Below are 23,655 nucleotides of genomic sequence, written 5' to 3'. Positions count from 1 at the left end.
ATTTTGGGGAAGACAGAAGAAAAAAAGATGCATTGAACATTTCATCCTCCTTGGTGTCACCTTTTTACAATCCACCCTACCCAGTGAACAGTAGACCAACAATTACATCCTAACCCCCCTAGAAAGTTCACTACCATTTTTGATGACTCATACTATTTGCATCTTGTTTTCTGTCTTAGCCTTTTCAACCCAAATCTTTTCATGCTTGTGCTACTTTTTTATAAATCCAATGGATACTTGCATCTTGTTTATATTTTCTGTAAGATTTCTCCTTAGGTTTGAGTTTAATGAAGAACTCAAGATAGTCACATTGCTCTCCTATTTGTGCTTCTTTGCCTTCTTCCATTTTGGGATAGTTAGTATTTGTGCACACATATTATTGCTCCTTAACTCTTTTTTTTATCCTTAAGAACTGACTTATAAGACGATTTTATTTAATGGTTTCTTTTACAGATTTGTAAAACGTGCCTTTTTCAAATTTTTTTCTTTAAATTAGGTCAAACTAATTAGTTACAACTAATTTGAAGCAGTGTTAACAGTTTAATATATTACTTCAAATACTTCTCATTTACTTCATTCATTCAGTGGTTCAGATCTTGCCTGTACTACATTGAAAATTGAAATACTCTCCCAGAATTGTCTCTCTGGAAGGCAATACTCCCATATTCTATTCATGAAGTCTGAGGAAGAAAAGGCTTTTGCACATGCATAGAATTATAGAATAACAGAATTGTTAAGGTTGGAAATACCTCTAAGACCATCAAGTCCAACCATCAACCTGGCACCACCACCATGTTCACCACCAAACCTTGTCCTCAAGTACCATATCCATATGCTTTTATGAACATTCCAGGGATGGTGACTCTGCCACTTTCCTGGGCAAAGGGAAGCAATGGTCATTATGTAGACATGGGTTAAGACATTAAATACAAACTCTTCTAACCATTAATATTCTCCCATGACTGAAAGCCAGAACTACTTCAGTAAACAGGAAATAAATATTGTATTGTATGATTGGTCCATGACAACTCCAAGAGGGCTTCATCTGTCTCAGTGAAAAGACAGATATGAGGGTTATTAAGTCAAGTCACACTGATGAACAGTTATGTCATCAAAACATTTTAAAAGTGCCTAAGGGGACCAGGCAGATAACAAACTACAACTGTCTTCATTGTTTGCAGTCCAAGACTACTTTATTTGCCTAAATTCCACAACAAAATAACTATATCTATATGTTTCTGTCTAATCATATCTTCCTCTTTTAGGAAGTTAATCTGGGGTTCAATATGAGGCTAATATACCTAAACACCCAAGGTATGTTAACATCTACGTGCACACTGTCTCCCAGCTCTTACTCTAGCCAACTGAGATACAGGGCTTAAATTATTCTCTAAAGGCAGGTCTCTCCTGTAGTTAGAGATAGGGTGGGCTATGCTGCCTGGAATTCATGCATCATGACAGTAAGATCTTTTGTCAATAACCTTTCACAGGCGTGTTTTCTAAACTGCCAAACACGCAGGTACTGGGATCCTTTTGGTCATCTCATGTGGTAATATTTAGCCAACTGAACTGAGGCCCTACTGGCTGTAACTTGGATATAGAATAGCTCACACAAGGATATGAAATAAATGCAATTTTGATGTCAAAAAAGAGCATTACAATTTTTCCACAAGATGGCATATTCCCATTTTTCTACAAAACAAACCAGTTTCAACTTGAAGAGAAAACTGCTATGTTTGTTCTTTCTACATCACTTTTAGAATAGCTTTGACTTGATATAAGTTTGACTTGAAAGCCACAAATTTTCTCTTTTTTTTTTTAAACTCTACTGCTTTCCAACACCTCTCAGCTCTCTTGAAACATTGATTTCTCCAATATAGCCCTTTTTCATTCATATACCATATTTTCCTATTATCTTCTCTTAAAATGAACTACTATATAACACAGCACCCTTTAGTTTCCCATCAAGAAAGTAACTTTCAGAGAAAAGTGGCCAAGCAAAATTAAATGTATCTCTACACTCAGTGAATTCCAAGTCTTTTGGGATTACATTTTAAGAGGTTCTGTTATTTGGCAGTTCATAGAAATGCATCAAGTAAATTTATTTGAACACAAATAATTTCAGTACTGGACAATAGAATACATTTTAGCAGAGTTGCAAATATGCCCTCATGTATAACAAAATATCTTCTCAATGCATTGGGAAGAATGAGCATTTATTTTTCTGACTGTGTGTACGTGTTTATGTGTAGTAATTAGCCAGGAAATGTAAGAAGCCCTTAGTTCTTTTGCAAGGTTTGCTGTCTGGTTGCTCATAAAATCCAAACACTTTTATTTCTCATTCCTGACACTGAAAAATCTCTGTTGGCTTTTCAACCAGTATGTCATTTTTGCCTTTTGAGGTTTCATGCTCAGAATGTTTTGCATAATATGAGATGATACACATTTTGAGTATGCTTCATCAAGCCATGTGCTACATATCCATCCCCATATTTGTTCTTCCAATTTTATGCATCAGTACCATGTTAACCCTTCACCACTTGTGTTGCTTTTTTCCTGAGTATCTTCTGCCATTTCTACCCTTAGACATCAAGCACACTCACTGACTTTTTCTTTTATAATATTTGTTGTTTCATCATCTATTGCAGGAATGTTCCATCAATCCATTTCTATAAGAGAAATCTCTAATCTCAAACTATGTGACAACTAGAAAATACTAAAATTTTGATGAATAGGCCTGGAAATCTGTAAACTAGTGAGCCTTACTGAAATGACCCACTTTAATTTGCTAACTATTCCTATTATTAATAGGAATCCATATGAATGTAGTCTAATTTAGTCTCTGGCTAGATTTGCAACTCCCCCATTCTTAAAATAATTTGGAAGATTTAAAATGTATCTTCATAGCAAAAATGCCTCCCAAATATATCTTATGAATACTTATTTTGAGTTTCAGTGCCAGGCCTGCAATAATCAAGGACATTTGATAGTGAAGATGGATATTTTAAAACAATACATATTTAGAAATAATTTAATCCTTATGAATAGATCTGTTTGACTGGTTGATGGAGCCAAGATTCAAAAATTATCATTTGTGGAAAACTATTGTTTTCGTGACAAAGAGAAAAATATATTTGTAATCCTAAACCCACAAGATCATATCTTCCCATTGTTCTCTGTCAAGACAAGACTTCAGCAACTTCCCCTCATCTCTCCCTCACCTGAGAGCCTTTCTCCATCATCACCTGCTCTCTCACATGCCAAAATACTGACAATTATGGTTCTCCCTTTTATCTCCTGCCTACACTTCCACCAGTGAGAAACATCACTCTATCTACTTTGTAGAGTTTACCTATCAGATTCTCTCCAGAAACACTTCAGGGCTAGCACTAATCCCTGCTCTCTGAATAGTCCTGATACCTTACTGCAGCACACAGGCAAGGTGAAAGAAACTGGAAGGAAACAGAAAGCAGCTGAGGTAGAATTCAAACACAAGCTTCAGTCTCTAAGACCCGTTCATAAAGCCCTTATGAAGTCTAGGGTGTCTGCAAGGGATTTCTGCATAGGAAGTGTGACCTGCAGGAGACATCTTCTGAAAAATGGAAGGCTAGAGGGAATTTCACATTGAAAAAAGTGTTCCTAAAAGTCTATATTAAAGCAATGAAATCTGCTTTCCAACAGGTTTCTACCTAGGCATGAACTAATCTTGGCCAAGCATACCTAAATTCTTTTCTACTCCCCTCTGGATATCCTCTGTGACTCCACACTCCTCTTCCAATCCCACTTGGCAATTGCTCACATTTTCAGTAGTAAGTAGAGCTTAGAAGAGGTTTTAACTTATTATTATTCATTTTGTTGCCAGACAGAACATTATAAGTAGATGAAACAAGTTGTGTAGAAAAGATAAGTAGGTGGCGAAACAATTAGCAATGTTAAGCCAAGAAATGGAAGCTTAAATTTGCCATTTATAGAACCAGTATCAGATAATAATGATCTCTTGACATTCCAACTTGCTACCTTTAAAATATATATAGCTATATTGCCCAAATTGTTACAAATGCCTGAGATTGCTTGAAAATACAGTTTCTATTCTCACAATCATTCAGAGTCTACCTGGACCTAGAGCAGCTCAGCACACCAAAACATTGAGTAATTCTGCATAACATGATTCAGTGTCAGACCAACAGCACTTAAGCTAAATCTCTAGGCTAAGTTAACCTAGTTCCTACTGAAAGATGGATAATCTTTTTTTTTTTTTTTTGTCTTACCCAGTGTGTAGTGTGTAATCCCAGAGAGGCAATGCATCAATAAGAGATACTGTACCGGTACACTAGAAGTGGCAGAATGTGTTCTGTTTATGCTACTGGCCTAGATGTCTGAAATGCTTGATTTAATTTTTTACTGTAATAGTTGTGTGATTTCCAATACGTTATTCACTGATTTTTCTGTCACTGTTCTTTATATAGAAAATGATGGAGTAGTTATTCATAGCTATAATTATCTCTAATTATAGAAAATGCTTTTCTTCCTTACACTCTATGGCAGTTCTTTCTGTATTTCCTACAAATGTATGCAATCTCTAGAGCAAACACTGCTTCAGCATTACCTAAGTACCACTCAGGGAAGAATGAGGAGTGCAGTCAGAGGGGAATGGTGGTCAATCCATTAACGCTGCTCTCCAATGCTTTTTTTGTTCATGCTTTTGCCATTCTGCAGTGTGAGGTTCCACAGGCCACAGTTCCTTCAGCAGATACACTCATGCTGCAGTGTATGGTCATCTGCAGGCTGCAGAGTGGATCTCTGCTAACCATGGTTTTTCCATGGGCTGCAGGGGAGTCTCTTCTCCCTCACCTGGAGAACCTCCTCCCCTCCTTCTTCCCTCCACTCAGTGTAGCCTCTGCTGTATCCTTTTGTTCTCTCCTCCTTCTTCATTGATGTTCCCTCATCTTTCTTCAATACATTTTCCCCAAGGCACCACCACCTTGGTGGCCAGACTCAGCAGTGCCCTGCAGTGGGTGGCCTGGAACTGGAAATTGTCTGTGTGGGTATCTGCTGAAAAGAATGTGGCCCATGTAGAGACCATGTTGGAGAGGAGGAAAAGCATGAAATGAAGCAGTATTGGAGATGACCTATTGTGGACTGTCCACAATCCTCTGTTCCCCCTCCCTCTCCACTGCTTTGAGTGTAAGGAAGTAGAAGAGTCATCAAGGAAATAGTGCAGTTGAGCCAGGGAAAAGGTGTGCTGAGCGGAGCGTGGTTTATACTTCTTTTCTTACCATCCAACTCTATTTTAATTGACAATAAATTAGATCAGTTTTCTCAAACTGAGTCTGTTTTGGACCATGTTTGTACTTGATAAGTGATGGGCTGTCTTTATCTGAAGTCACAATAAACTGCATCCTATTTTTTCTTACTTACCTCTTCTGCCCTGTTGAGAACGGAAAGTAAGAGTTGCTAGGTGGGGATCTGACAACCAGCCAAAGTCAACTCACCACCAGAAAAAAAAATTATAAAAGATTATCTTTTACAGAAAAGTTCTAAGTATTAACAGCAATGCATTTAACTTTTTTACACACATTTCCTTGAGTTTATCACTCCTGTTGCTTGGGGTTTTTTAATCACTCTCCACTTCTCTCTGGGGTGGTAATATTCATGCCTTCCATCTGTTGAGGGGGGAACAATGAGTCATCAACATCCCTTGCCTCTCACCAAGGATGACTATGATGCTTGTGGGGTTTTTTTCCCTTTCCAGGCTCTAGTCCATTTTAACATTTGCTAATCTGCTTTTACACCTTGGTCTTCCTTGACTGGTCAGCAAGCTCACATTATACTCAAATATGCTAGATAGGGTGCCAGCTATTCCTGTTTGTTCTCCTTGCTACTCCTCAAACTGTTTTTGTCTAGTCCCAGGTCTGAACTTCTCTAACTGACTGGGCATTTGTTTATAAGGATGGGGTTATGACCAGTACCAAGTCTATGAACCATGTATTAATGTCCCATGCCTGTACTCCCTTATGCTGCACCCTGTTTTTCCACTTCTCTGGGCCTCTGCTCTTATAAGAGGAATATATACAACATTATCAAGTGACAGTCATAAATTTTTAAATTTATAAAGGATAACTGCTTGCTACTGTTATCCATATAAAACTATAGTGTATCACACAGAGATAAAGCAAAAATAACACTGCTGAGACATAGACTCCTGACCACAAGAGAAGATGCTGCTACAGCAAAAACAGGTAAAATAAAAACTCCAGACAGGTCAAGACAAGTTCAGAGTGAGCCTCACAAGCCTCTGTCCTGAGGTCCTCAAAGTCAGGACTAATCAGGCAGCTTAACTTTACTCACAGTCTCTCTACCTTCTGTCCCCCAGCAATGCAGGGGAACAGGGCTTGTGGTGGGTTCATCACAAATCTCTGCTGCTTCTTCCTTTGCTGGGGGACAACTGGTCACACTTTTCTGCTCCAGCATGAGGTCCCTCCTACAGGAGACAGTGTTCCACAACTCCTACAACACAACTCTTTCCCACAGGCTACACCTCTTCACAGATTGCTCCAGCATGGGATGCAGTCCTTCAGGAGCAGACGGCTCCAGCATGAGTCCCCAGTGGGGTCATAAATCCTGCCAGTAAACCATCTCTAGCATGGGCTTCTCCTCTGCCTCCTTCAGACATCCACCTGCTCTGTCCTGCAGCCCTCCAGCTTGGTCTCTGCTCCACCATGGTCCTCCATGGGCTGCAGGGACACAGCTGCCTCCTCATGGTCTGCACTACTGGCTGCAGGCAAATCTCAGCTCTGGCACCTGGAGCACCTTTTCCCCCTCCTTCTTCACTGACCTTGGGGTTTGCAGAGTGGTTGCTTTTGCATATTGTTGCTCCTCTCCTTTGACTTCTGCTATTGTTGCAGCAGGGGATTTTCCCCTTCTTGACTACCTTATCCTGGAAATGCGGTCACCATCACTTATAGGCTTGGCCTTGGCCAGCAGCAGGTCCATCTTGGAGCTGGGTGGCATTGGCTCCTTGGATATGGGGGAAGCTTCTAGCAGCTTCTCTCAGAGCCACTCCTGTTGCCTCCTCAGCACCAAATTCATGTGAAAAGGATCACAGAAAACATATCAGAGCTGTACAACTGAAACTATTTTTGTCCTTATGTCATTAGAATGATCTTTGCCAGATAACGGATATTTATCACTTTGATATATGTGATGACTGATTAGTCCAAAAAGCCCATGCAACTATAAAAGGAACATAATTATTTCCCAAAAAATAAACTTATTTTTTTGTTCCAGCGAAGCCTTATATAGGATTGTCGGCTTTTGACTGATAGTTCAGGTATTTGTACAAACCAATAAAATGACTGTGCTTTTTATCTCACTAATGAGAGAGGACACAAGTGGAGAAAATAAAGTTTTTATTACCAAATGAATAGCACAGCAGGGTATGACTTGATAAATAGAACATTTCATTTTACCTCATGGGCCTTACTATCACACTCCACATCTCCTGAGTAATTTAATGAACACTGATGGTTGAACCAGTGCCAGTTCTAATACTCAACATTTTAATCAGCTAGGAAAATAAGTTATAACTGAGCAACACTTGAATAGCACTTCAGTGTGTAAAGGAATATGTTGCAGAGAATGATGCTTGTTAGTCTGGATGAATTAGAGGAATTGCTACCTCTGCTGGATGTACCTAGTTGGACACTGGGGGTGGTTATTATTTCCCCGTGCACCAAGCATTTAAATTTTGCTCTTTATAATCTAATCAGGTTTATTCTTCTGTTGACCTGGTAATCCTCCATCTATATTATTTCCCCATTATTTTCTTACTAAGTGTTGACTTTATAGCTGCCATCCAGTGTAGGTCTGGTATTGCAAGCATCACATTCCTAGGTGTATATATGTCCACTGGTGTGCATGTTTATTATCTCTAGTAATCCAGCCTTGTAAGTGCCACAATGGCAGAAGCAAAAGCACAGTCCAAGAATGCCTACACAATAGGAGACCTTCTTCTGAAGGAATAGAGGGGGGTTGTTATTGTTGCCTCATCCTCTTAGTTTCCTACAACTTGAGCTCACAGTGTCCTCTATCCTTGCAGGGATAGGTTGAAGAAAGGTGATTTCATTTTTATTTGTTGAACATTTCCACTTCCTGCTGTGAACCCAGCTGCTGGATAGAGGCACTATAGAGAAGGTGGGGCAGGGAGTGTGTGGCTGAGGCTGATAGATCTTATCTTAAAAACAAGAAGTGGAAATAGCAACAGAACAAAGATACTGAAAGTCAGTGGACTTCCAGAAAATTAGACAGTAGATGTTGGCGTTCTGTTCTCATCCATTCATTCAGTCCAGTAATGGAAAATGTCATCAAAGTGGCCTAGAGCCTGTTTAATTTGACATAAGCATTTTATAAAAGACTGCCCTACTTTTCCTCCTTCTTGGTTTAGCGAATAATATGAAAGCAAAAAAAAAAAAAGAAAAAAAAATGAACAGTGAAATGTTCTTTTTCTCTTTCCAAGCAGGAAATGAACAGAATCCATTTACACAGCTATTTTCTACTTTATTTCTTAGTCACTGCAAAAAAGAGGAGGAATGAGTATGAAAAGTGGAAGTGAGAGTTTTAATTCAAATTAAGTTAAAGGGATTATGGTATATCTATCTATATTTGTAATGAGAAATTCATAGGTCCACATCTGCTGTTTAATGATACCTTTACCAATTGGGATCAAGTTTTTCCTGTTGGACAGAATAAATGCTTGCCAGATATTCATGCACTTGCTGTTAATTTTGGCACATCTCACATGCTAATCCTAAGTATTTGCATTGACCAAATATTCACTCAATACTTGTTGTGATTTATTTCATTGCTACTTTTAATAATTATTTCTTATGCATTGCAAAATTGTTGGAAAGGCATGTTCGGACATTTCTGACACCTGTAATGCCACGTTACATGTAATTCCTTTGTAAAACACTATGAAACCTTAGTAACTAATTCTAGAGATGTATTAAAAGTTTAAAATGCATGTCATATTCCCAATAGGTGTTCCACAAACGCCCTTTTTGTGTAGCATTGAAACTTCCACACCCTTAGTAATTGTACTGTACTATTGTGCTGGCATAATCTATTGTATATCTGTTCTGAATTTTCTCCTCCACTGCTTCCTCTTACCCTATTATTTGTCACTTTATTTAATGTTTGATACAGTGTCTACTGTTCTAGTGGAAGGTTTCTAATAGGCTTCAGTAAGTGTTGGATTGCACTTGGGACCTTTGTGTCTGAACAAAAATACATATTACAAGGTCATCGGTGAATCAGTTACTTCAGAAAAAAATATTTTAAAACCTAAAATTAAAATACTTGTATTAGATGCATAAATGACCATATACTCCTTATTCAGTTGCTAATATATTAGTCGAAGAAAATAGTCTATTATTTTGCATGTTTGCTTTGTAAATTTCAATGAGATTTTATATATTTTAATTTATTTATTTGTTTGTCAGCACTTTAAAGGATGGATTTAGTAGGAATTCTACTGTTACTTTAATTGTACTGAAACGCTTAACTAAAAATCTCTCAACTTCTTCAAGATACTGAATTATAGAGATGATACCATCATAATGTTCTGATGTTTAATACCCCAGAAACTATTATTAGCTCATGTATATGATAGGTTATCCAATTGTTCCAGCTTTTCTCTTGAAAATCTCATGTTTGGCGAAAGTATATGTCTTGGAAAATTCCATTTTCATAGAGAGACAGCCCTCACCAGTTTGAAAATTTCTCCATAATTTTAGTCTTTGTTAAAAAAATACCTACACTGTTTTGTTTTGGTTTGTTTTGGTTTGTTTTAGTGAGCATTCCTAGATTGTTTTATGTCGTTCTCAAGGAAAAAAAATGGTCTTTTTGCACCTGCATCTACTTGTATCCTTGTAAAGATACAAATCATTGCAATTACCTTTGTCTTGGGTAGGCAACAAGAATGCATACCAGAAATATATTAAATATTCCAAAATAATCCTCTTCATGAGAAAACACAGAAACAAAACCACACATGTGATTGTCTTGTTTATCATCAACAGAATTCCTAAACTTATTGCTAGTATCTGGTAATTTTTTTTCATTTCATCGACTCTGCTTAACCAAACTTATTTCCTTTAAAGTCCTATTGACTCATTTTAGCACAACCCAAATCCCAGTATATTTGAGTTTGTTGTTGTTTATTTGTTTTAAACTATTATCCAAAATATTGGGCTGTATTTCAGCTGATCATCTGGTTTGTCCTTTCTTGGTACTTACTCAAAGATTAGAAGCTTTCCAGTACTGTAGATGCATTTTTTTAAAGATGTATTAAAACCTGATCTTGACAGGCAGACATTTGTGTAAATTACCAGGACTTGTCAATGTATAACTGCAATGCTTTTTCCCAAGTTAATAGTTTTCTTGAAAGTGCATCGTTATGTCTTAGATATTATGAGCAAGCAAACCAATAATACATAATTGTTTTCTTGTGATCCCCATTCTGCTTTAATTATATCACTGTTGCTGTATTTTTATATTTTATTGTAAACAATTTTTTTTACTGGAAATAAATTTTATTCTGTGAGTGTCTAACTTAAAGCTTAACTGAAGAACACAAATTTTAACACAATATAAATAATAAAAAAGAGCAAACAAAAAATAGAACCCAATTTCAAAGGAGAGGTTCTTGCAATGTGACTTGTAGGTATCTATGTCCCTGAACTTTTAAATGCCTTTTGTGATGCTGGTCACATAAGTCACTCTGGCAGATATCTGGATATCATTATTTTATTTCTAACACATATATTAAAGACAAACATTAAAAAACTATGAAGCACTATATAAAAGAATTTTTCCAAATATATTACAAAAAGATTCTGGTGTATTTCAAGAAATTATAGTTTTCAAGGGTAGAAAGGTATCTCTGAGCTAGATATCTCCTGATTGTTTAACTAGTGTGATCACCAAAAAAACCGATTGTGTATACAATAACGTAGTCAGACAATCTGTTATTTCTGATCTAACACATTATTTTAGTAGTAACTAGGAAAGAAAGAGAGAAGGAAGGAAGAAGGAAGGAAGGAAGGCAGGAAGGAAGGGAAGGAAGTGACAGTCCTGAGGAAGGAAGGACCTTCCGGCCTTCCGCCCGGTCCTGTCCTTCAGGCCGTCCTCCTTCCGTTGACTTCCGTGCCTTCCTTCCGTCCCTTCCTTCCTTCCTGTCCTTCCTTCCTTCCCTTCCGTCCTTCCTTCCTTCCCTTCCGTCCTTCCTGTCCTTCCTTCCTCCGTCCGTCCTTCCTTCCTCCCGTCCTTCCTTCCTGCCTTCCTTCCGTCCTTCCTTCCTTCCGTCCTTCCTTCCGTCCTTCCTTCCTTCCTTCCTTCGTCCTTCCTTCCTTCCTTCCTTCCTTCCTTCCTTCCTTCCTTCCTTCCGTCCTTCCTTCCTTCCTCCCCTCCTCCCTCCCGTCCCTTCCTCCATCCCGCCCTCCTCCCTCCCTCCCTCCCTCCCTCCCTCCCTCCCTCCCTCCCTCCCTCCCTCCCTCCCGCCCTCCCTCCCTCCCGCCCGCCCTCCCTCCCTCCTCCCTCCCTGCCCTCCCTCCCGCCCTCCCGCCCTCCCGCCCCTCCCTCCCTGCCCGCCCGCACGTGTCACTCTTATCCAAAAAAAATCACATGTTTTTGTTCCAAAATTTTACAAACCTGGCAGAGCAAAATGCAGGTAAATATAATTTTCTGAAGTGAAAAAACATTGTGATAAGCACTCTAAGTGATTTATCTTGAGAGTGAAAGCATGGAAGACAAATCAACAGAGAGTATTGTAAAATTCCTCACAGATTCTTTGTCTGATTTAATTTGTAAGCTGTTTACTAAAATATTAAACCTTTTTATCTTTCAAGATTAAAGACAGCCAAATTAGATTCTGGCACATAGACTTGTAGAGGAATTAGATAGCTTTGTTATTGTAATGAGGTCAGAAATAATATTTCTTGGGTTTTATGAATTGCTAATTTAATTCTTAAGAGCAATTTGCATTCAAGGACACTCTGCAGTTCCATTTTTAGTGAAAACAATCAATATTTTATTCTTTTTATTTAAAATACTGCTTGCAAAATATACAACTAGTTGGCTTGCAAACAACAATCCTCACTGGTTACCTACCAGCTGTCAGGCACAGGTGAGGAAAGTTTATCAGTAACCTGGAAACAAAACGCCATAATGTTCCTGTGAGAACTTATCATTAAGCCGAATTTTGAAAGCTTTTTTGGCTATAAAACTGCTGGACAAGTAAAACACAAGCCTGTCATTCAGACATGGTATCTGCATTATTTCTTCTATAATATAAGCAGTGTTCATTTGGCTATCAAGATTTTGAAATGAACATGCATCCACTAGGCCCACCATAACTATAAACAGACATATAATTGGGAAGGCTTTTCAAATTAACATGGAGATAAGAGATCTTTTCTTCAGATGTATTAAACTTGAAAATTTCTTGGATGTCTCCTCCCAAAAACCTCAGAGCTAGCAGCAGTCATGAAAATATGACCCAAGATACTAGGAATATTAATCCAGAATGACAAAATGAATGCCACCTTTTGCAAGTAAAGTCTAAGTAAGATATTCTACACTGTGTTTAGTGGCACAAAAAACTTGAGTTAGACAACTTAATGAGACTTTTCAGATTCTAAATCCTCAAAAATTACTAAGAATGGGAATGATCAATAAACAACCGTTATTTTCTCTCTCTCTCTCTCATAATTACTTGAAGTCAGTAAAGCCTAAATTGGGGGAAGACAATAGAAAATATGATACTAAAAATACAAAAATAATTTAGGCAGTAAGATTTGCTATGTGGTAAGGGATGAAGTTTTAACTTATATGAGTATAGACTAGCTGGTGATCACTTTTTTAAAAAAATAAAAGGTTAAATGAAACATCAGGTCCATGAATCAAAAGTGAGAAAGTCACTTTATCTGCTTATTTTACTGGCAATACAGTCTTACTCTCTAAATTACATCTCCCAGGCAGAGACCCAGCTGTGTAAATACCTAGCAACAAGTGCTTAGCAGGCACTGAGGCACCTGAAACATTTCAGATGTGTCCTGGTTTAGGGCAAAATTGAGAGAGAATCCCCAAAAAAGGGGGCCCCTCCAGAAAGCAAACCCACACAGCCCCTCCCCCCAACCGGTTCGGGAAGAATTCCTCGGAGAGAGGTGGAAAGAACCTGTTTATTAAACAGGAACAGCACCCCCCAGCACACAAAATGAACAATACCAGATGACACCACCACTCTGAAAAAGATGAAAAATTCAGAAAGTCTCTCCTGGGGGTTTGCTCTGTTATCAGTCCCTCTGGGGCTGGGGCAGCTGCTGCAGCCTCAAGGTGCAAACTCTCTCTCGGTGTTCCCAAGTCCCAGTCTGGAGCAGGTTCAGGTAGATCCAAAAAGGAAAGGAGAAACAGACCAGGAAGAAATTCGGACTGTTTAGCTAAACTAACTAATGAGAAGAAGCAGAAAGCAAGAGCAAGCAGAAGCAAAGCAGAAGCAAGAGCAAAGTGAAAAGCAGGGCAAAAAGCAAAAACAGCACAATGTACTATCCCGTCTGTATGTCCCGCTGGCTGTGGGGGAGTGGCTGATAAAAGGCCCAAAACACAACTTTCACTCTGCAGAGACAGTCTTGAAGGCACAGAACATAATATCCAGCATACATAACACACACGAATGGGGATACAAGCATCCTAACATCACCCTAGGACAAGGTGGTTATCTCCCAAAGGGGCTAGACAGTGAAAATCAAGTCTTCATAACCTGAAGCTGTAATTGGACAATTGACCCAAATATGTAAATGGACCAAAACTTATAAAAGGATGAAAACTCATGACCAGTCGTCCATCTTGCATCCAACCTGGATCCATCTGGGGTGTCTCTTGGGTAGAGCCTCAGTCAGTCTTTTGTGCTCCCTGAGATTTATCCTTTGAAGGCCTTTCAACAAATACCTACTTTAACTCTGTCCAGCCTCTACTCCAGGAAGCCTCTTTAGGCATTAAAAAAAGTTCTCACAGAGATAACCTAAGCACCACGTGACATTTATCTAAATTATACAGAACAATGCTTCATTTTTCATGTATTCTAGCTATTTTTTTTTCCCCCTAATGCTACCCCAGTAACTCTACATATATTGTCTAATGAAATGTCTTTACTGGCTACCTTTAACTTATCCAATATGCTGTCTTTCTACAGCTATAAGAATTATATGGAGTTTGTGCTTTTTTTTTCTGAACCACAAATTGTACATGAAAAATAAAAGATACAGCTCTAAAGGAAAAAAAAAAAAAAAAACCAACAAACAAAGCATGAACTGTGCTGGTTTTCCCTTGGATGGAGCTAATTTTCTCTATATTGGACTGTAAGGTGCTGTGTTCTGGGTGTGTGCTGGAAACCAAGTTGATAACACTGAGATGTTTTATCTGTTGCTGCTCAGTCCTCTCAAAGCTTTAAGGTCTTTTCTGCTTCTCACTACACCCCACCAGTGAGGAGGTTGGGGGTTATGCTCAGCTTATAAAGCTGGAGTAAGAAAAGGAAGAGGGGCACATTCAGAGTGATGGCAATTAACTGTGCATGTATAATAAAATCCTGCTTTCCTGAAAAATGGCTAAACTCCTGCCTCTCAATGAGAAGTCTCAATGTAATTTCTTTTTTTGTTATGCTTTAGTGTACAGTTTTTGCTTTTCTTCTGTAATTTTCTTCATCTTGATTCATGAGTTTTCTCCCTTTTACCCCTCTGATTCCCTCCCCCATCACCCTGTGTGGGAGTGAGTGAGTAGCCATATGGGGCTTAATTGCCTTCCAAAGTTAACCCACAACATGATTTTAAGAAGATGGACTGGGGTTCAAGCAATGCCAGATTTTTTGATTTGTGGGGTTCAAGCAATGCCAGAATTTTTGATTTATCTATCAAGGGCTTTTTACCAGAGTTTTACAGAGAGTGAGAATAGCAGGAAATAAACATTTTCAGAACAACTCTGTGATAGATTTACTTTTTTATGTCTGAGTGCCAGAGGATGGGGGAAAAAACACCTTAAAGGAAGGGAGAAATGCAGAAGAAGCCTGCTCTTTCCTGGAAGGGAAAAATAAGCCTCCTTTACTTAATGTCTGAGAAAAGTCCTGAAAATTTCTAAAGAAAAAATTAAATTACAGTTAATCTTCATTGCCCCTTTCACAGAAATACACCATAACTTTCCTTTAAAAAGGTTTATAGAAGCAGTTTGAATGGTCTCATAAAGCAATCACAGTAATTTTCAGACTGTTGACTGCAAGGCTTCAAGGACCAGTTCCTGGACCATAGGCTTATACTCGACACTAGACAACGACTAAAGTACTTTTCTGGGCAGCCTCTTCCGCTGCTTCACAACAGAAATCTGTGGAGACATCTTTTCTAAAATCAAATCTAAGCCTCCCCTGGTGCAACTTGAGGCCATTTCTTCTTCTCCTATCACTTTTTAATTGGGAGATCACCAGCTGCCTGCAACATCCCTTCAGGTAGTTGTAGAGAGCAATAAGAGCCCCTCTGACCCTCCTTTTCTGCAAGCTAAACCCCAGTTCCTTCAGCCACACCCCACAAGGCTTGTGCTCTCAGCTTTGTTACTCTTCTCTGGACTTCTTCCAGCACCTCAACATCTTTCTGGCAATGAGGGGCCCAGAACTGGACACAGGAGGTGTAACCTCACCAGTGCCAAGCACAGAGGGACAGTCACTGCCCTGGTCCCGCTGGCCACGCTATTGCTGGATGTCATTTGCCTTCTTGGTCACTTGGGCACTCTGCTTTTAGTAATTTTTGTTTCTGTGCTTTTTCAGTTCAAATTGCTTGAAACAGCATGAAAATTTTGTAACAGGCCACCAGAGCTATGCTTTTATGGCATAATAAAATGTGCATGCTGGGTGCTCCAGCAAATGTTTCAGGGGTAGTATAGCAGCACTATCGAAGGAAGGAACAATGAAATCAGCTCAGGCTAGGCTAGCTTTTCCTTTTAAGTTTTTTCCCCTTTTATGTCTTTATTTTCTTTTCTTTTTTTTTTAAGACCAAATACAGAAACATCACTAGTTCTTGTCTGTCAGAAGCTAATTGTAATGATCTGTAGAACAGCTGGGAACAAGCTGACAATTAATCAGGATGGACAGACAAGTGTTCAGTGCCTGAGTTTGCTGCCTGGTGAATGTAATTGTCACTATAGACATCTACCATTTATCTCTAGGTGATCTCTATCCAGGTCTACCTCTACCAAAATCAGCCATGTGGCACCTGCCACCTCAATGGAACATACCTGCGGGGGGGGGTGTGGGGGGGGTGTAGACAAAATTTCAATAGTACATTTTGTATTTAAATACCCTTTTCATAAAGTCTACAAGAAATGTTGCAACTTAGTCTATACACACTGTACCTGTCATTCTTCAATAGATTTGTACCTATTAATGTAAGATATGTCCAACTTAATCATCTGGAACTGCTGGTGCCAAGGTGCACTTTGTTGCCATGTTATTTCCGAAATACAGAAACCTTTCCATGCAGCTATCACTTAGCAACTTGCTTTGAAGTCCTGCCCATTAACCCCAGGGGACAAGAGGGCTAGGAAATATTTTGGGAGTTTTATCTTTTTTTCAGGTGGCTATCAGTGACAGCTTTACATAGAAGAATCTTCCCCAAGAAAGCTTTTTCATTCAAGAGCTCGACATTTTTTTGTTCTTGCCTTAACAAATAATGCGCTCTTGCAAGCCGTAGGCTATGTTTATTTATGCTATAGCACCCCTGGGCTACACAGCCAGTGTAGCAAATCTATGTCACATGCGTAAGTGAACATGAGGATCTTCACTAACATTGTAACAAGAATTTTTCACTCGGAATGGCAAGCTTGTTTAAAATGTGCTCTATGACTGCGTTTCACTGTTAGCTACTCATCTGTCCTCAACTTTCACGCAAAAGGATGGAGAATCGGAGAAACAGACTTAAGCAGATTTGATCATGCAGACTTTTAATGAATACACATTCATCTGCAGCAAGCTTTAAACGGTAAGGAAACACCTCAATTTTATTAAAGCAAAATTCAAATGCCTCTCTGTGATGGTGAAGGTGTAATAAGCAAGGTTATATGAATTTTCCACATGCCAGAAGGACAAAATGTATTTTAAATAGTCTGTTAATAATTATTCAATGGTGATTTTAAAGTATAAAATTTAAAAATCCTACAAATGTAGAATTTCCTCTGGGAAGGTTTTCTCTACTTACTATAGAAGTTTTGCTATATATTTTTTGCAAATATGGATATGATCACATGATTGAATGTGTATTTTTCCATAGCTTAACAAACTAGTGCCTGAGACAGTTGACTACATTCTTCATCTTAATCAGTGGCAATTATAAGTCACATTTATTGGCCTCCATTGTATTTCATTATATAGTGTAAAAGAAGTCTTGAGATTTTAAATGCTTATGCAATAAAATGAAGAAAAAGAAAAGACTTATCTTATGAAAGAGGTTCAGCCATTTACTGAGCTAAGATGAATACCCAGCTTTAAAATCCACATTTTAAATCTAACAATAGCTTTGCTTATTAAACCTTTTAAAAATATTTAATCAGCATGTCTTTTGAAAGCTTGACAAATTAGTGTGTTCTATTATTATGTAAGACTCATATGTGAAAGTGAGTCTAAACTTTGAAAATGATTTATTTTACTTCCCTGAGTAGTACATATTATTTTTAATGGGGTTATATACCTTCAGGGATATAGAAGAATTAGAGAATGGCAAAAATAGTATGTGATTGTTTTATTATTTTCTCCAAGTCAACACAACAATATAATGTAATGTGTGATAATGAGGGGGAAAACAAAATGTCTCTCATGCTTAAGCTTCAAAAGTATTCTGTGGTAACATACACAGAAACTATGAAAAAGCATGGATATGAAATCATGCCTTGACTACATGTTTAACTGAAACCAGAGAAAACCCCTCCTTACTAGCTTCAAACATCGACTCAAAGAGATATTATTTTCTCCAGACTACCAAAATTTTAAAAGGCAGTATGGAAGGCAAATATGTAGTTGTGTATATTATTTATGAAAATATTTTATCTGACATTTAGGAATCTGTTATTACAACGATTGTAGAACATGGAAAGGAAGTAATCATTTCTCCTGGAAATTTTTCTATCAGGAACACTAAAACTTTAAACATAATTTCAAAGACCTTCACTTTGCAGAAAATATTCTCAACTATTTTAATGAAAAGTGCCTTAGCCATAAAGATTTTATAACACTTATTGGCTTATTATGTCTGTGACTTGCATGAAAATCTTATATTTTATTTTTACTTTAAAATTTCCATTGATCAACAGTATTTTCAACATACTGTGGCACATTCAACAAAAAGTCAGGGACAAGAATGAGGAGAGGCAATAGGGCATATGTATTCTGAAGGAAAAGTTATCTGTGTAAAAGGAAGTTCTTATCAAACCAAGAGGCTAAGGCCCCACTGGACTTGCACTAGCCCTTTTAGCTTCTGACACACATTTTAAAATCACATTCCTTTCTCTTTGAATGGTGTAACATATAGGCTTTATTTTTGCATCAGTTACATCACAATGTCACCCTTTTTTTATTCCTTTGCCACAGCTTTTACAATTATTCGTTTAACTTGGACTTTTTAATATAATTTTCTACACAGCTCAGAATTATCTTCGTTCTGTACCTCTGTCTTGTCTTTTTTAAGGCCATTTTTCTATACAGGGGTATCATTTGTACCTTGCTTATTCATTCTCTTGAGGCACTTAACAGTTTTGCCTGTCTGAAATTTGAAAGTTCATCTGAGTCAAAAGCAAGTCTTCAAAACATGCTTTGAGAGCAATTTCTATGCTAAGTGCAGGATCTCCACTGCGTTCTGTGGTGGTCCCTCTGCAGCCAGGTGCTGACTGCTTTTCAGAACTTCAGGAGAATTTGTAAAGTCAGCCCACATAACCTCATTTCTGTCACTTTGTGCTATAGCAGGGAGCTGAAAGTGGCAAAATAAAATCAGTATTTAGTACTATAACTGGTAGCATCTAGACCACTGGGGCTTTGGCAGGAATTTCATTTCCTTATTAAGCTTATGAAATTTCTGTGGCAATGTCCATCATCAAAAAAGGTGAAAGGGAGATATAGAGCATCTTGTCTGCGACTCAACAGCTTGAAGAACACTCACTGTCATGGTAAATGCAACCTCTGGAGAAGAAGGATGGAATCTGGTGGCTTCTGGTACCGAAAGAAAGGCTCCTGTCCCATCTGTGGGTTTACAGATGCAAATTAGGTTAACACTCCTCAAAGCTGAAGAGATGTCAGATGTGCCTGCAAGTAAAAAACCTGGTTCACCTAACTCTACATCATGCAAGACTACCAGAAAGTAATGCTGAGTCATTTTTACAGGTGACCTCCTGCTGCAGGAGAAAGAGACATGAAACTGTCAACCAAACCAACAATCTGGAGAGGTTTTCTGCCCACCAGGGCCCAGGATTCTGGATGTTTTGGGAGGACTACCAAAAATATCCTTCTGACTATCCCAGAAGTAGTTCCCTGTCCAAGAACTCCACATACTGGTTTGCCTATACACTAATGTGTGCAATTATGGGGAACACATGTGATGAGTTAAATACCTTTGCACAGATGCAGGGCTTTGACCTTTTTGGGATTGGGGAAACATGGTGAGATAGCACCTGTGAATGGTGTTACAATGGAGGGATACAGTCTCTTTATGAATGACAATATCTGCTTCTCAGAGGGGAACTTTTACCTGCTGGAGGGACAACACAGCTGGTTTCCAGTAGGTTTCTGAAATGCATCAATGAAAACTTCCTTCTCCAAGCTGAGCCAATGAAGAGAGGCAGTCTGCTGGTTCTCATATCGCCAATGAAGAACTTGAGTGTGAGGATCAAAGGCAACCTGGCATCAAAATGACCAGGATAAGGTTCCTCAGGGCAAAGAGGAGATGAAAAGTAAGATCATAACCTTGAAGTTCAAGAAGGCAGATTTTGGCTCCTTCAGAGATGTGCTTGGCAGAGTTCTGTGGGATAAGCCCCTGGAGGGAAGGGAGACTCAGTAGAGCCATTTAGGTTACTATTCAAGGATCACCTTATCCAAGCTCAAGTACTCTATTCTAAAAAATATGGTCAGGCAAAAATGTCAGAATGCCAGTCTGGATGAAAAAAGAGACCACAGGGAAAGGCTGGAGTGAGAAAGATGTCAGTGAATGCACAATCAAACTAAATATACCTAAGCACACAGGTTTTGATGGGATGCACCCACAAATACTGAGGGAACTGGCAGATGTCATTGCAAGGCCACTCTTTATAGTTTTTTATCAATTGTGGCAACTGGGAGTTTTACTTGGAAGAAAACAAATGCCACTCCTAACTTTAAGAAGGGCAAGGAGGCACAGGCAGCCACAAGTCAGTTTCACCTCAATCCTTGTGAAGATGATGGAACAGCTAATCCTGAAAACCATTTCCAAGTCCATTAAAGAGAAGAAAATCATCAGCAGTGTCAGGAGTACACTAAGGGAAAATCATCCTGTATCAACCTGTTGAATTTCCACAATGAAATGACTGGCCTGGTAGACGATGGGAGAGTAGTGAGTATCTGCCTGGACTTCAGGAAGACTTTTGACACAATCTCCCATAAAATCCTTACATACAAGATGCTGCTGTATGGACTGGATAAGCACACAGAGAGGTGAGTTAATAACTGCTTGAATGGCCTAGCTCAGAGCATGGTGATCAGTGACAGAAAGTGTCATTGGAGTCCAGTTAATAGCAGTGTACCTCTGGGGTCAATACTGGCTCAAATTTTTTCTCAAAATCTTAATTGTCTGGATGAGGGACCAGAGTGTACCCTCAGCAGTTCTGAGAATGACACAAAAATGGGAGGACTGGATGATATGCCAGAGAGTTCTGCTGCCATCCAGAGGTATCTCAACAGGTTGGAGAAATGAGCTGATAGGAACCTCATAAATTTTGACAAGAAAAAGCTCAAAATCCTGCACCCAGGGTTGAGCAATTTCCTGACACCCAGTTGGAATTTCCAGAAAAAGACCCAGGAATCTTGGCAGACACCAATTTGAATGTGAGCCAGCATTGTGCCTTTACAGCAAAGAAGGTTATCCTAGTCTGCTTCAGGCAAAGCATTGCCAGCAGGTACAGGGAGGTGATTCTTGCTCTCTGTTAATTGGTGAGGCCTCTCTTGGAGTGCTCTGACCAGTTCCAGGCTCTTCAGTGTGTGACCAAACAAAGGCCCACAAAGTTGACAAAGGTACTGGAACCTCTCACCTATGACAAAAGACTGAGAGATCTGTCACTGTTCAGCCTGGGGAGAGAAGGGTCAGAGGGATCTTATCAATGTATATGAATGGCTAAAGTGAAAGTGCAAAGGGGATGGAGCCAGGCTCTTCTCAGTGGTGCCCAGTGATGGGACAAAAGGCAATAGGTGCAAACTGGAATACAGGAGCTGATGTCTGGACATCAGAGAATACTTTATCTCCATGAGGTAGCAGAGAAATAGCACAGATTACACAGGGAGGCTGTGGATTATCCATCCTTGGAGATATTCAAAAGACATCTGGACATGGCTCCAGGCAACGAGCTCTGGCCTCACCAGATCAATCTGGGCAGTTGGACCAGACAGACTTCCAAAGATACTTCCAACCCCAACCAATTTGTAATTCTATGATAATTCCTTTCTCACTCATTCTACCTATTTAGATAAGACTACTGTCTCACACCTTGGACATCCAAGCCTGGACACAAACTTGGATCATGACAGCTGGTAGAATGCCTGGTGGCTTTTCAAAAACCTCTTTGTAGATGCTTTTTCACAGAAAAAAAAAAAATTGAATTCACTGGACATTTGTTCTTTGGCAAGTTAAAGCAGCACATACTCTTCTTTATCAAATACCTCACCAGGTTCTAACAGTGGACAACCCTTTTGTCTACAAAGATGCTCTTGGCAGGACATGTCTGTGTCTCCATGCCAAGTACACAGTGATCTAGTGGCTCACCTGAACTTCTCCAGCCAGTACCTCTTTAACCTATCAATCAAAAAAATCAGATTGTTCCTAATGGGGGAATAGCCATTTCCTCTTAGCAAAATAATCCATCTTCTCTCATTTACTCAACGTACAGCTTCATCATAAATCAGCACAATGCAGGCACTTGTTTTCTTCTTTTTTGTTATTTAAAGCAGAGGGATTTTTTCTATAATGACTTGAAACACAGATTTATGGGTTTTGTTTTTAATTTCAGTTCCATTCCTTGGTATTCCTGCTGGGCGGTCCTTCATCCTGCAGGAGTTCTGAAAACAGTACAGCAAAAAGGTAGTATGTGCAGTCCCACAGGGCACTAGAGGTTACAAAGAATTCCTGCTTTATACTTCAACATAGGCAGCCAGTTTTATACTGGTAAAAGACCCTGAAATGGGTTTCCACTTTTGGAAGCATGAAGACATACTCAACAGTCACAATTTGGCTCCATCATTAAGAGAAAGAAACATTTACAGCTGGCCATGGCAATGTATTGCTGTCATTACCTCTAACATTTCTAGTACCTCTCAGACTGTGCCTTTCCTTGCAAATATTCTGGGATTTGAGCCTTACAACATCCTCATAAATCATGCAAATATCTCATTTGAAAAATGAACAACCTTAGGCACAAAGCTCTCAAATGATTTGCCCAAAGTCACACAACAAGTTAGTATCAGAGAATAGAACCTAGGAATATTGATTCTCAATTCTGTATTCTAGCCACTAAACTCACTCTTTCATTTTGATGCACCCAAACTCAAACACACTAAGACTGTTGACCTGATTAAATTTGAAAACACTTATGGTAGATTTATCTTCTTCTTTATGCATAACTTTGTTCTTTCTGTGTGCATACAAAACATTTCCTATCTTTCTGTTTATTAGCAATGCATTTATGTCCTTATATGATAATTTTGCAGAACACTAATGTTACTTAGAAGTTGTTGCCAGTAGAGTCCTGTTGTGAAACACGTTTTATTAAGCATGAGAACAATATTGTGTTCAATCTTTTAAAGCAAATAAATTAGCAACAGATATAGTTTAGTTTCTGAGGGCCATTTGCTCACCACAAAGATACCCCCATATTTAATGCTTCTATTGTTTGCTGTGGGAAGAACCATGCCACACATGTCTCAGTAGTAATAGCATATCACTGTGTATATTCAGATAATTATTGTTTTGGAAGCATTTATTTGCTTACTAGACATTGAAAATTATGTTCTTTGTCTTCCAACAATAAAATAGCAGGCTTATTCTTACCAGTCATTATTGATGCTTGGGCCAAGAGTTTTTTAGGATCAAAGTCACCAGCGACAACCTATTGGAGAATGTTAGGAAAATCCAAGTTTATTGACATATCTAAATAGATAGAAAAACAGTATCACCCTTTTTCTACTGAGTTGAAGCTTAAGAATAGTTTTAACAAGATTTTCTGAGACTATCTTTTTTCCCTTGCTAAGCAGCTAATAAACAAACTGACTGGTTCACAAAGTGCATGTCTGAGTTAGCAGTGATCTGTTATCTACAGAGAGTCTCACCACTAGAAAGAGCT

The 23,655-nt window shown here is 38.8% G+C and overlaps 1 long non-coding RNA gene across 1 annotated transcript in view; it reads left to right on the top strand.

Moving 5' to 3' along the window:
* LOC127059378 (uncharacterized) overlaps positions 1–23,655 on the top strand; it is a 768,519-nt gene that overhangs the window by 91,126 nt on the left and 653,738 nt on the right. The gene's annotated exons all lie outside the window — the stretch shown is intronic.

This window comes from Serinus canaria, chromosome 3 (assembly GCF_022539315.1).
Source record: "Serinus canaria isolate serCan28SL12 chromosome 3, serCan2020, whole genome shotgun sequence".
NCBI classification, from domain to species: Eukaryota; Metazoa; Chordata; class Aves; order Passeriformes; family Fringillidae; genus Serinus; species Serinus canaria.
The sequence above is the reverse complement of the archived record's forward strand: the minus strand, read 5'-3'. Positions and strand labels throughout refer to the sequence as shown.